This window comes from Poecilia formosa, unplaced genomic scaffold (genome assembly GCF_000485575.1).
Source record: "Poecilia formosa unplaced genomic scaffold, Poecilia_formosa-5.1.2 Scaffold33, whole genome shotgun sequence".
NCBI lineage: Eukaryota > Metazoa > Chordata > Actinopteri > Cyprinodontiformes > Poeciliidae > Poecilia > Poecilia formosa.
In genome coordinates, this window is record NW_006799972.1 from 457,645 (window position 1) to 468,865 (window position 11,221).

Sequence of the window (11,221 nt, forward strand, 5' to 3'; positions counted from 1 at the left end):
TGACGGTTCCTCTTTTATCCACAGTTTTTACTCCACGCCATAGTGTTTTTATTTTTAAGCAGTTATGAGGCACAGAGGGAAAACTTTAAACTGCTGCTGCATCAGTTACTCAGCAGATGGTTGCTAAGTAACCAAAGAATGAGTGAGCTAGTTGTTGCTAGGTAACCAGAGAGTGAGTTAGTTCTGAGTTCAGTGAATTTTTTAAATTTACAGACATATTATCGGCTGGTACTGATCACACGTCTATCGCAATACATATTGTTATTGATTTATTATCTAGCCCTAAGCTACCATTTTAAAGACATAAATGTTTACATTTTTGCTAATTTTTTCTTTGCATCACAGCTTAGGCTAAGTCAGATCACTGTGACCAGCTATTTTTAAGTTTTGCCACAAATTCTGAATTGTCAGATTTTTATTTGTAAAAAAAGAGAAAAACGCATAACTTCACTCCTTCCCATAAATTTGTTTTAAATGGTATAAAGGAGAAGCCACAAGAAGCTTGATCCAACTGTACCAGAAAAAACATGTTACTCTAGGAACCAAGTCCAGGATTTCACTTCCTCTACTTCTGCAGTCACCTACTAGCAGGTGAAACAATACACTACCAAAACAATCACCTATCATGGCATGCAGCGTAGTGAAACTCAGCTTAATCAATCTAATATGCAGTGAAAACAATAATTGACTTGATTATTGCTTAAATTTTACAATTAAAAATCCTTGAAATTACCAAAAAGTTAATATTCCTAGTTACTAGACTAATAAAAAGCTCAATGCGATGTTATTGGGGCTGTAGTTACTCATATTTGGTGCTGATAATTTAACTTTCCTTGTGATCCCCCAGCAGTGCTGCAGTTTTACCCCCAGATACTTTTAAGACTTCATCCTGAATTGCTGGTTTGTCCCAAAGCATCTGTGCCCTCATACTTCACACACAAAAGAATCCCGGGGGCAGAAATGACTGTTATTTTGTTGTTGTCGATTTCACAAAGGCACGCACCAGAGGGACACAGGCATCCAGAAATACACAGAGCCATGGTGAACGAATATAACCCGCGTGTATTTACAAAAGTCTATAAATACAAACTGCTTTCTTTAGCTGAGGCCAACACAGAGAGAGAGTGTGTGTGTGTGAGCCAGTAACCAGTTCAAACACACTACAGGCTGCTGCCCTAATGCCGTGTGGTCAGTGGAGTTGGACACACACACACACACTGACAGAGGCAATGATTTGAAAGGAATAAAGTAATGAGAAGCAGGGAGAGAATGAAGAAACAGATGATGAAGTTTGAGCTAATTTTGAGATTTATTAGCGGACCATAAAACTTTCTCGCTGCCACTCCCGTCCAGTGAAGCTCATCAGAGTCTGAAGGTGATCATATAGGCTCAGCTCTGTTTTCATCATCTTATTTCTCACATATCAGGCAACAAAAATATATTTTTGTACACTTTGTTTAGTTTTACAGGGGACCTGTTACGAACTTGTACTTTCATTTTGGGCTCTTCTGTTTCTAAAAATAACCCAAGTGCTTGAAAAACACACCCAGCTGTTTGTTGGCAATACGTCAATGTTTTTTGGTGATGGTCAGTGAGAAGCACTTCCCTTCACCTAGCAACCCCAGCAAACCCTGCCTGTTACCTAACAACTCAAGCTGAGCTCCAGCATGTTTGGCCAGCTGGTTTTACTGCTGTATGTGCTGTACAATGGCTGCTGGAAGAGATAACAGTTTTGTTGTTTACTTTCCATTTAAAAACCTCTTTCTGCATTCTTATTGGTTGTGTGGGAGGCTCCACTTCTGCTTTTCCAAGATGTACGGTTGTGTAATTGCACATCTGTTTTCACACGAGAGAGTAAACCCAAGGCCTACCATCTGGTTTGGTTTACAGCTTCTGTTTATTTGGACTTTGAATTCAGGTCAACTCCCAGAAGAGATGATTGAGATAAAAGCCAGTTTTTAAAAATATTTTCTGCCATTTGTAATTTCTTTTAAAGAAGAAAAAGCGAGAAAAAAATTATTGAAAATTACAAATTGAATTAGGTATGAAAAATCAAAAATTTATTTCCTAGATTCAAGTAGTAATAGCAATAAACGTTATAAAAGGGGCAACGCAGTGCTCAAACATAAATGTCACCATTTGATTTGTTTTACCAAAATTTAGCACTAGCTAATTCACATCTGCAGTTCCTTGGGCTGGTCGTTATAATACAACACAATCATAAAATAAAACATAAAATATAACCCTACAAGTTGCTTTCTAGCTTATAAAATGTGAAGTACTTATTACTTTAGACCAACATTTAGCATTATAATTTTAATATTGGAGCAAAACCTAGAGAAACTCTGCTAGTTTATAAACAGTGAAGTACCAGAACAAGAGTCAAAGATGGGGAACCAAAATTTAGCTTTATACTTTACAAATCTATAAGAAACTTAGAAACTTAGCAACAGAACAACTGGAACATTTTGTTTTTCTTTCATTGTGCTTGTGTTGTTTTTTGTTTTTCTTTTAATTCATGTAAAGCACTGAGCTGCCATGTTGCTGAAATTTTGATAAATAAATAAATCTTCTGTTTTCTAATCACAGTACACAGACAAACACACATGGTCATACAGTTAAATCTCTCATGGATCAAAGATGGGTGTTTTTTCCACTTTTCACTGAGATGTGTCCCGGTTGCTAAAGAAACGCTTGTGAAGTGTGTTTCCCCGCTGAGATTTTTAAATGAGTTCGACAGAGGTCCTGCTGTAGGTGTGCCTGTTCGCGCCACGCTAACATCAGCCTGAGCTTTTCAGAACAGGAACCTCTCCCTCCCTGGCTGCTTCTACTTCCAACTATTCTCCGTCTTTCATTCCCAACCACTCTTTTTATCTTTATTACCCTCCATCTATCCCTCTTCCTCACTCTCTCCCCTCCACCCTCGTCTGACCGTGAATGAATGCTCTCTGACTAGTGGAACATATGCTGCTGGTTGTTCAATACCCTCCCTCTGAGCGGGGGCACATCCACGCATGTGTGTGTGTGTGCGTGTGTGTTCATTGAAACATACGCCTCCTGTTGCACATCGGCCATCTGTTCCTTGAATGGACTGATGGAGTGCTGCTGTAACCATGACTATAGGCCATTCAGTCAAACTGCCCCTGCCTCCCTCTCTTTCTCTCTGTTTCTCTCTGTGTTTGTGTGTGTTTATGTTTAGGAATTGGCTGGCAGAGTGGAGGAATTCCCACATGTTGATAAAAGGATGCTGACCTTCCACGGCGACCTGCTCCTACTTTATCCAGTCCTCCTTTGGTCTCCACATTCACAGAGATTTGTTTTTACTGTAGCTGAGGAAGCGGTGCCCATCGCCCAGCTGGAGCACTTATAAACCCCAGAGAAAGGGAAGCACAAAGTAATCAGAGAGCAACGCTGGAAAACACGAGGTAAACAAGAAAGAAAGATCACTTTACATTTGAAACTTCAAGTTTTGCAATATGAAAATATATCGTCACCTTCAAAAAATAAGGCTGTCAATGTTTTGCCAAAAACGATTTTTTGGCAATAACAAAAATCAAAATTTTAGGAAGGAGACGATATACTAACTTACATTTATTACCAGAGGTGGGTATAGTACCCAAAAGTTGTACTCAAGTAAGAGTAGCACTACCTTATTTTTACTCAAGTAAAAAGTAGCCATCCAAATAATTACAAAAGTAAGAGTAAAAAAAGTATTTGTTTAAAGTCTATATAACTACTATGTGACTGATCAAATTATCAATCATTTAATATTTAAAAAGCACATCATCAGATGAACCAGAATATAAATTTGTGTGGTAATGTTGGTATTTTAAGGACAAAAATGACAATAATGTGTATAAGTAACAAAAAATAAAATCAGGCAAAAGAAAAATTTCCCCAAATCAGTTTCTTTCAATTAAGAAAACTTATAAAACTTTAATAAAAACTGCAGGTGTGTGTCTGTGTCTGGTAAATTTTTGGTTAAAACATGTTTGTTTTTCATTCAGTGGGTAGAAAATCCAGAAATTTTACTCAAGTAAGAGTAAAAATACTTCATAGTAAAATTACTCAAGTAACAGTAAAAAGTACAGCATAGTAAAAACACTCCTAAAAGTACTTTTTTCTTTCTTTTTTCAGAAAAAGTAACTCTTGCAAATGTAATTGAGTAAATGTAACTAGTTACTACCCAGCTCTGTTTATTACCAACTTATACACAGGATTCCTCCATTTAATAACGTTCCCCTCTCACCGAAAGGACTGTGTGGGATGGTGTCTTTCTTTAAATCCCGCGCTGCCGTTCAAACATTTTCACTTGGATCTCTTTATTTTATTTTTTCTGTTTAGATTTTTTTCTTTAAAATTTATTCTTTTTAATTTTTATGAAGTGACCTTATGTGCCCTGAAAACACCTTTTAAATAAAATACATAATAACTATCATGCTGATGGAAGCGTTATGGATAGTTATCATGGTTACTGCTTCACGTGGTTGCGCCCATCCGGGTATTTGTACTATTTTATATGTGTTTATGGGTGGCGACCAGGCGAACGAGCAGCTGCGCTCAATTTCCCGAAAATTGGGATTTATAAAGGAAAGGTGCGCAGGTTTGTGCGTACGCACCACGTCAAATAAATGATTTTTTTTTTTTTGTGCGCCGCACTTTTGTAAATTTATCGTACGCCAACACTTGGTGTGAAATCTGCGCACTCTTTTATATGTGAGGCCTCTGATCTTTTAAACTGTCACCTGTTTCTATGCGCCCTGATAAGCAAGCGGGAAGAAAAACAACAACCACGGCGGACGTTAATGAGGATTAAGTTATTGAACTCCTGCTCCAGTCGGACAACAACTTCGACATCGTAAGCTATGCTACACCGTTAGCATCCATGTTTACTTCCGCAAACACTAAGCACTTCTTCTTCTGAGCTCGCTCTCTATGTGTGACGTTGTTGCGCCCTCTACTGCGCATGTGGGGCACTTTTAGGACACTTTTCAGGTCGTTTCAAGTCATTTGGAAATCTGAACGACTACGCCAAAAATAATCTGATTTGATTTAAAAAGAAATCGAATTTGGGTCACTTCAGGCTGCAGTGTGAACGTACCCTTAGTTTTTTAGATAGATCACAAGCCCACCCCCATACCTCCTGAAAAGTGGCCTTCCCGCGTGCCTGGACACACACACACACACACGCACACACACACACACACACACACACACGCACACACACACACACACACACACACAGAGCAGTGGTGCAACAGTGAAAATGAATATTGAGTTTCAACTGTCTCTAACCACTGGTCTATTCATCTGCGCCCTCATCAGACCATTCAGCGGCCCCACCCTCACACACACTCTGCCCCACCCAGCGCAGTGGTCTGCTGGCCATATGTCAGCCCCATCTCCTCCGGGACACCTCTCCTGGGACCCCTGCTCCTTTTGTGTTTTTATGTGTGTGTGCACGTCTCATCCCGCTATCTCCGATCTAAATGTACCACACTGAGTCAGGAATGAAGAAGGCACGACCACATAACACAGACTTATCTTCAATATTCTTTACGTTTCTGGTTTGTTGGGAGGAGAAAAAAAACAGAGCAGGAGTTTAATGTGAACCGGCTGAAAACAGTGGCAGGCCCCTGTTTTCCTGTAGGGCAGCACTGACTTTGATATTTGGAGACATGGCTGTAAAATATGAATATGCGATGCGGGGAGTTGACGTGGCGTCTGTGTGCATCTCTGTGTAGAAACATTAATGTAAACAGGCTCTAAAAAGAGCAAAAGCTGCTTTTTTTTAGCAGCAGACATGAGGAGCATTATTGTTTTCTGGGCCTTTATGGCATTTATACATGTGGTTCCTACTAATACTGCTACTTATCTTGTAATTATCAGCTTTATCTATTCTCCAGCATGTTTGTTCAATTTATTATGTCTTTGATTCACCAGAACTGCAGGGCAGTATCAGGACAAAAAATGCATTTATTCATTTCTTCACCATTTCAACAGTAAGATCTTATGTTTTGTCTGACTCTGTAGAAAGTTTCTGCTTGATTTAATTAAAACAATGTTCACAAAAACATCCCTCTCTCTCTCTCTCTCTTTCTACATATATAAAGCTATGGAAAAAAAACTAAGAGTCCACTGCACTGAACAACACTGAAAACCTTGTTATTCCACCAAATATTGGTTTCTGAACTCTTCCTGAGTTAAAACATTAATATTGTTGTTTCTAATGAATGTGAACTTGTTTTCTTTGCTTTGTTTGAGGTCTGAAAGCTCTGCATCTTTGTTATTTTGACCATTTCTCATTTCCTGCGAATAAATACTAAATTTTTCATTTTGGAGACACGTTGTCAGTAATTCATAGAATAAAAGAGCAATGTTCACTTTGCTCAAAGATATACATGTAAAATCTAAAACCAGAGAAACTGATAATCTTATGTGGTCTCTTAATGTGTGTGTGTATATATATATATATATAATTTTTTATTTATGTATTTTTTATTTTAAAAACATTATTACAAATTTTTTTTAATTTTTGAAATTTTAAAAATTGTAAAAAAAAAAAAATTATTAAAAAAAATATTTTAAAAATAAAAATACATGTTCAAAAATATTTCAAATAAACAATTCTAGGCCTGGTATTATATAATGATAATAAAGCATTTTATTTGTCGCCGCCTTTCAAAACACCCCAGGACACTTTAAAGCATTAAAAGTGTAAAATAATCTTGGGGAAACTAGTTTGAGTGTTTTAGTCTGTGTTTTTGTTGTTCTTGTCCTGAAATGAGCCGAATAAGTTTATGGCTCTCAGGAACTGGAGTTGGACCATAAATGTCTGTTTGGTCCAACAGCCAGGAACAAACATGAGTTTGTTTCAACTCTTTTTCATGTTTGGTGGTTTCTACATTTCATATCTGTGGTTTTCAGAGCGACCGACACCAAGTTGCTCTCCTTCTTGTCCGATCCATTCATAGTCGTTCTGTCTTTTCTGTTTCCAGGATGTTTTGGGTTTAATCTGTCGATTGCTTTCCTGGCAGCGCTTTGTGTTTGTGTCGGTTTGGTTTCATTAAGGCGGCCTGTTTTCTCCAGATGCCTCCCTCCTGCCTGGGCCTAAAGGACACGCGTGACGAACGCTCCGCATTAATAAGTGACGTAGCCTCACATCGTGGCCATTCAGGAGGTTTTCATGCTCAGATTGTAAACCAAACCTGCGTGAGAGCGTCGACGTGATTTCTGTGTGTGTGGTAGAAAACATTCAGGGCTTCCCTCTGACACAACACTGTTTTTATTTGTTGGCACGTCCTTGTTGTTTGGCAAGCTGAGGCTCATTTCAAGTTGTTGTTCTTTGTTTGTGCACAAACCAAAATCCATGCATGTTCTTTACAATTATCCGGTTTCATTTTTTTGATTTGGCTGCATCCCCTCTCAGTAGCCTAGGTAATGCTAAACACAACATGGAAGGAAATTTGTGTTTGGTCCAGCGTTGCTTTGTTGTAACAATGGTTCTTGGCAATAAATCACATGCGGCTGGAAATTCAGTTTATTTCCACTTAAATGCTGCCACATTTATGAGGAAAAATGTTGAGCAATAGAGGTTGGTATGCAAGTTACTCCCATAAAAAGCTTGATAAAGCCTATCTGCCATTGCCAAGCAGTTTTTTTGGAGGAACCAGTGTGATGTGCGAGGCGTCGCCCTCTCTGAGGAATGAGGCTGCTCAGGCCTGCTCGCTTAATTTCAACTAAAGTTCATTTATTTGTTTACACGATAAAAACACAAAACAAACGAAAAAGAAACGTCACGTTAAAGCTGCTTTATGTAACGTATATAAAGATATATTTTTTTACATATTTGTTGAAATTGTCATTATGTTGTGATAGTTTAATTAGAGAAAAGAAAAGTCCCAACACTGATGAGAAACAACCAATCAGAGCCAGGAGGCAGGGCTTACACTGCAAAACATTTGAGCCACATTTAGTTGTGTCTAGTACCTTTTACTCTTTGGATCTTTTAATTTTTGGTCACTCTGCCCACTGTTGGTTATAACCTCATTTAAAAACCTTTATTTGTATTTGATTTCTGGCGTGTCGTTGAAGCTTCAACTCGCGGCTCCTTCTGGCTCTCGCTGCATCTCAACAGACTCGGTGGTGAAGATAAAACTCGTCTTCAGGCTCGATTATGAAGCTCCTGCTTTGTGTTTCTTGGCTCTGTTGAAAAGCAGCTGGCAGCAGCAGAAGAAAACATTCAAACAGGCGTGATGAAGACGATGTATCTCTGGGAATGTGGAGGCGGTAAATCAGCTAAACCATAGAAAACATTTAGCAAACAGAATTAAAGATTGCGGCGTTCTGAACTGGTTTATCGTAGCTTCATCTTGGAGAAAGGTTAAACTTCGCAACCTTTCTCCAAGTCTTTATTATTTATTTAGTTATCTCTTTATGTCAGCCTTCATTTTTAGACAATTCTCACCTCTTTCAAAAAAGTATTTGGAATCCTACAGTCTTTTTTTTTAGGGTTTACTTTTGTACTTTAGATGTTTCAGTTTTAAAATCAACACAAAACCCAGTTTTCAAAAGATCATTTTTATTTCTTGAAAGAAGAAAGCTATCCAACCCGACATTGTCCTGTGGGAAAATAAACTTTCCTACCTTGTGAAAGTTTAAAATAACTGTGATTAACCACATTTATTGGCTACCAGCCACACCCTGACCTGACTGCAGACATGAATCAGCTGAATGCAACGCTGCTGACATGAAGTGTCAAAGATTTCAAAAAGGAAATGGTTACAGAGGCATTTGTCTAATTTATTTTAGCCTTGCAGTTTTACATGTTTGTCTAATATTGAGTGAGTTTCTGTGTCTGTAACCTGCATTAACGCAGTGACTTTTCCTGTCTGCTGCTATTTTCCTGTTCATCCCGATTACAAGATAAAAATCTAAAAAATTTCTGGATAAATTCAAGAGGCCTGCCAAAGCGGCCGTATCGGTTGGAACCCAGCGTTCTGATCCAACATGGTTCACTAACATGGACTTACTGCATTCACTATGCTAACATTAGTGTATAAACTAAAACTAGCCAAAATGCTAAGGTTAGCTTAAATGCTGTAAGTAGATCTAGTCCATTCAACAAAGCTAATAAACAAAAAAATAGCTAAAATGCTTATTTTAGGTACAATGCAAATGTTATCATGAGGGTTATCAATAGCATATTGTGTTGGTGCTACCAATACAATGAGAGTTATCACTAGCAAGTTGATTAACACAAAATTACTCCTTTCAATATGCTAGTATTAGTGTATAAACTATAGACATTTAGCCAAAATGCTAAGGTTAGCTATCTTAGCTGGTTATCATCAGCACATTTGTTTACATCGACTTAATCCATTCAGTGTAATAAATGTAGCTAATAAGTTAAAAATGAGCCAAAATGCTTATTTTGGGTATAAAGCAAATGTTAGCACCATGGCTATCAGTAGTATATTGAGTCACTAGCATGTTGTTGCTACCAGTAGGGTGAAGGTTGTCACTAGCATGTTGACCAACACAAAATTACTCCATTCAGTGTGTTAACATTAGTGTTTAAGCTAAAATGAGTCGTAATGCTGAGATTAGCTTCAATTAAATCCTGTTAGCAGCATGTTTATCACCAGCATGTTTGTTTACATCGATCTAGTCCATTCAGTGTAATAAATGTAGCTAATAAGTCAAAACAATTAGCTAATTAGCACAGTCTTGAGGCATTGAAGGTCAGAAATGCTTATTTTAGGTGCTAGGAGAATGTTAGCATGAGGGCTACTGCTAGCATATTGAGTCACTAGCATGTTGATGCTACCAGTAGGAGTTGATTGGTCCATTCAGTGTGCTAACAGCTCTGTTGTTTTGTCACTTATTTTGCCAAACTCATGTTTGCAGTGTAAGGTGGGTTTCATCGACTGTTGTTTTGTTTTATATTTATTACAGCTTAGAAAAAAAAATAAAAAGTTAAACTTGGCATCAAGAGTTTAAACCTGCAGCATTGTAGTTATGTAAATGTTTGAAAGTTGGTTCAGGTTTTAAAAGCTTTGACTGAATTTCATGTTTGGATCAAAAACAAAAGGAGAAGCCAAGCAGAGCAGCTGTGGTTCTGGTTCTGCTCTGAATCGGATCACCGGTTCCAGTTGCTGCCCTCTTCCTCGTCTTTCTGGCACTAATGTGTTGATGGGTGAATTATGACACTTTCACTTGGCTTTTCTCTCTTCCTCTCCTCATTTGCCTTGCTCTGTAACGCTCTAACCCTCCGCAGATGACCGTCGGATAGACTTCCTCTGAAGTGCAGATGGGTCACACGCATGGGGCCCGGGTTAACGGGCCGGCAGGTTGGGGAGGTGGAGATCACAAGGTCACGGCAAAAGGTCAGGATAACTGGGAAGTCCTCAAGCTCAGCGGAGGCCCACTCGTCTGATGCTGCTTCTGTGGAAACTCCTGAACAAATGAATCTGCCTCGGTTTCACATTTTGTAGGTAAAAATTACCACAGATTGACTTTCAGGAAAACATTTTATAATGTTTGGAGCTCTTTAGCATCTGATTTTAAGAGCAGCAAAATATTTACTTCACAGCTGAAGAGCTGGCTGAACCAGAACCGTTCTCGCTTTTAAATGTAATTCTTTTGATTCAGTAGCTTAAATATGTTGTTTCATGTCATGTTTTTATGGTTTTATTGTATTTACTGTTTCATTCAAACCAACTGTTAAAGCTCCTTCTAGAGATTTAGCTTTGGTTATAAACTCTGGCTACATTTCCATCACTAATTGAGCAAATCTTTGTTTATATTCTGCTAATGTTGAAAAAAAAAAAACCTCAACTGCTGTGTTTCCATTAAATGAAATTAAAATCACCTGAATAAGCTTGTTTATGCAATAAGAAATTAAAAGTCATGGCAGAGATGAATGTAAACGGATATAATTCAAACATGGCGCTCATCATCCATCAGAGGAGTCGCTGGCGTCTTATTCAGGCGCCGCAGCAGCTTCATACGTGGCGCTTTGGGGAAATTATAGTTGATTTTAACAGAAGAGTTTGGATTCAACACATTCGAATAAGAACCTTGAGCTGGACATCGCTACTTCCTGTTATCGTCTTTGTCGTTCTCCCCAGTAGTAACGTCGGGTTGATGGTCATGTGACTCCTGTGATGCGAAAAAAATCTGTTTATTTTAATAAAACCACCTGATCCTAATGCAAAAA

The 11,221-nt window shown here is 38.3% G+C and overlaps 1 long non-coding RNA gene across 1 annotated transcript; it reads left to right on the forward strand.

Moving 5' to 3' along the window:
- Window positions 1-2,532: 2,532 nt before the first annotated feature.
- Window positions 2,533-11,221, forward strand: LOC107835968 (uncharacterized). The gene is made up of 2 exons (XR_001661812.1): window positions 2,533-3,425; window positions 10,280-11,221. It is a non-coding gene; the product is annotated as an uncharacterized LOC107835968 (long non-coding RNA).